This window comes from Homalodisca vitripennis, unplaced genomic scaffold (genome assembly GCF_021130785.1).
Source record: "Homalodisca vitripennis isolate AUS2020 unplaced genomic scaffold, UT_GWSS_2.1 ScUCBcl_8825;HRSCAF=17096, whole genome shotgun sequence".
Classification (NCBI taxonomy): Eukaryota; Metazoa; Arthropoda; class Insecta; order Hemiptera; family Cicadellidae; genus Homalodisca; species Homalodisca vitripennis.
Genome location: NW_025784932.1, coordinates 19794 through 23448, shown reverse-complemented (window position 1 = coordinate 23448; position 3655 = coordinate 19794). Strand labels below are relative to the sequence as shown.

The 3655-nt window shown below is 32.1% G+C and overlaps 1 non-coding gene across 1 annotated transcript; it reads left to right on the top strand.

The window, feature by feature from the left end:
* The first annotated feature begins 3279 nt into the window (after nucleotides 1-3279).
* LOC124374503 lies at nucleotides 3280-3442 on the top strand. The gene has a single exon (XR_006923564.1). It is a non-coding gene; the product is annotated as a U1 spliceosomal RNA (small nuclear RNA).
* Nucleotides 3443-3655: the final 213 nt, after the last annotated feature.

The following is a 3655-nucleotide window of genomic DNA, read 5'->3' as shown; positions in this document are numbered from 1 at the left end:
AACTTATCGTGGCCAAAGAAGTTAATGGCTCTCGTTCTTGCTCTCACATATTTCATTGACATCTCCGAGTATCTAAAATCTCGCAAGTTTTGTTAATAAGCTTTTTTGTGGCTTCAGATTTGAACGAGCAAGAACGGCCACTATCCCAACATTAGTATCAAAACAGTGGCAATCCGCACGATAATATCCGTCGTATACCATCAACTTACAAAGTATCTTCGTATGTGCATGAACACGTTTCAAACTTATGAGAGTTATAAGATGTACGCAACAAAACTTATTGTTGGAGTGATCTGGATACAAATCCCGGTCGAAAGATAAAACGTATCCTCTACGACAACGTTATATGATTATTTGGTTGGTATCCAACTTTGTATTTCGGGCTACCTAAATGTACTAACTGTGTTATGTGACTGGATGTTCATTGATCGTAACGATATAATAATAAAACTGTTGCTGAATCTGAAATATTTTAGCATTCAATCACTGTGTTCATAAATTAAATTTGGCATAGTGGTATTTTTAATAAGAGATGTTTTTCACAGATAATTTATGTAAACTTATGAATACTTAGATTCATGGAATTTAAAAACATGTGAAATTATACTTTGGTATTTATGAAAAAACTGATTAGACTACGTTATACGATCCTGTACCATTTACACTTTCAAACAGGAATATAGTAATTTGGAGTGATGTAAGGAAACGACTCACCGGGACGTTTACACTGCAGACAGAGAAAGCCGGACAGCTGGCTGGTGGGATGCCAACACAATATCTCCTGGAATGCGTTCGGGGTATTCAACTGGTATTGTTTTTAATATCGTGTCGAGCATTTCTCTCTCATTGGAGGTTACATTCCACGTTTCACGGTGTTGTAGCGTTGGGAAGGTGAAATCTGGATATTAAAAATTAATCTCACAAAATATAGTGGAATACCTATATAGTATATATATATATAATATATTAAGTATCATATATATTTTTTATATATATTGTAAAAAATAATTTCGTCACCTGAAAAATCTTTTTTGTCACGGAATGTATATTATTCCTCATTTAAAAAATTGGTTTAATTCATTATAAAAAGTCCCGATACTTTTTAAGATATAAAATCTATGAAACAGTCATGTTTCTATCTTTTACTTAAGAATTAACACAATTCAAAAATTTTAACTTCATTGCCATTGTACCTCTTTAAGATTTTATTAATCAGTGAAATTATTATAGTTCGTTTTAGTAAATAACGAAAGTACTCGTACATATTAAAACAGTTAATTGAATTTAAAATTTAAAGATTTCATAACATATTAATAATAGATTAGAGAAGTAACAACAATTTATAAATTTAGTATCTAAATTTAAGTAGTACACCACAAAATGTGAATTAAATTTAAAATAATATACAATTTTAATACAATTGCTTTTATTTACAGTTATCTCATCAAGAAACTCAGCAGAAACCTACACACATATAAAAAGTAAAATTTATTTCATGTCGGGAAACATGACTGGTACGTAGATGCTCATTGACAGACTATAGCATTAGGCGTCAGGACGGTGCGGAATCTAAAGTTGCCAGGCAAATAACCTTATTGGAATTTCCCAAAGGAATAGAGCCGCGCCAGAGGAAAAAGAACATTTAATTTTAAATTCTATTTTCGAGATTTGAAATTTGGATATTCTTTGTGTTTCTTTGAATAAGACTATTCTAGCACGCGATTATCTCTTTTTATATTTTTACTCTGTGTTAGTTTTGCAATTAATTATTACCTACCCTGGACTCACAGGTAAGAGTATTGATTCGTTCATAGGAAATTTAACACAAAAATGATAAGGCCAACATCAATGATTGTAGCTTATTATTTTCTTACAGCATTTTGAAAATTGTACAAATACAAAGTTAGTGCCAGCCTCTAAAACAAAGCTATAAGCAGAGTTGTAAACTCTGTAAAACCAATCGCGGATGGCCAAACTTGTTTATTGTGATGTCAATGTTGTCAGTTGTAACTTATCGACAAAATTTTATGATTCTAATTTTGTCTGGATTTAGTGTTTTACATTTTTTTGGAACTAATCCGTGGCTTCTAACGCAGTATTTAAAATCGAAGGACGTAGCCTTTATAGTTGAAAGAATTTTAGATGTAAATATATGTAGTCCTACTATATCTTACAGAAATAGGCATGTATCTGGTACTTATTAGTTCAGTATCCATGATGAAGAGATTTTAAAGTCAAATAAATGTTTACTCAATCTGATTTCCGGGTTTGCGCGTGTAGGAGCGTGCATGACACAATTTACATGAAGATATCTCTACAGAAATAATGGTTCAATTACCTGAATATTTCCAAGAACTTATTTTTGTTATATTTTGAAGACAAAGTTAAGGTCTGTGAACACGCCGAAAGTTTGTTACAATGCTCTCCATCTTGAATGGCCCTTGAGCAACTCGATACGACAAACAGCTCCGGGAACCGGGGTCCTGCTCAACTTTCACTTTGCCCACTTCAAGTTTTAACCAAATCTAATAGTATTTTTTATTCCAATTAAATCATCATATTATCCCTTCCTTCACAATTTGTAGGACAAAAATTATATTTTTACAAAATTATAAAAGATGCATACCCATGTGGCTAAACAATTAAAAACAAGTAATTTTAAATTTGAAACATAAATAATAATATTGATCCTCAGTGTTTAATAGAAATACATATACAGATCTTTTAAGAACACAAAAGTCTTAAGAAATAAATCAACCCTTATTTTTGTACTCATCCTATAATTTACATAATCACCTTTTTGGTAAAAATAGATCTTATATTGGTAGTGTGATAAAAAACTAGATTTTCGGTTTAATTTTACGTATATTAGTCCAAAGATAAATTTACTTAATGAGTCCTAGTTATTGCTTGTATGTTTATGATACATAAGTAGCAAGCTAGATTTTTTACAAAGAGCTTAAGAAGTTCAATGTTAAATTACAATGAAAAACGTGGAAGAGAACCCTTCATGCTTAGTATTCAATAGTTTTTTTGGTCCGGTTGGTTGATAGGCAATACAACCCACCCCGAGGACTTTAAGATGTGCAACACCTTATAGTTTACTGAATAAAAATATTTTAAATTGTTGTTTGAAAATGCCAAGAATATTGTTTAAATCACGGAATTTTTATTTCAACAGAAATCTTGACACCACTTACCATAAAAACTAACTCATGCCGTCTTGGCAGGATAAAACATTTATTTTGGTCGCTACCAGGTGTCTGCAGTCTAGTATTCATGCTTACCTGGCGTAGGGGTTACCGTGATCGCGAAGGCGGTTCTCCCAAGATGAGGCATTTGCATTTCACTAATGTCGGGCTGACTCCTGCAAATGCCCCAAATGTGGGTATCTCGAATGCGTAAATTTTTGTAGTGGAGCCGACGGTCGCGCCGTCCCTAATTAAATTTTTCAGGTTAACAGGAGAACTACTTCTTACGGTTTTAAGGATGCCATAACAGTTAATGTTCAACATAATATATCCAGTCTACTGTTTTAACACCAAAAGTTGATTTGGGAAATGATAGTGTTGACAATCGGGGATAATAAAACAGTATAGTAATATAAGAGTAAGGAAATAATGAATGAATAGTTCTAAATAGACAGTTTTTACGT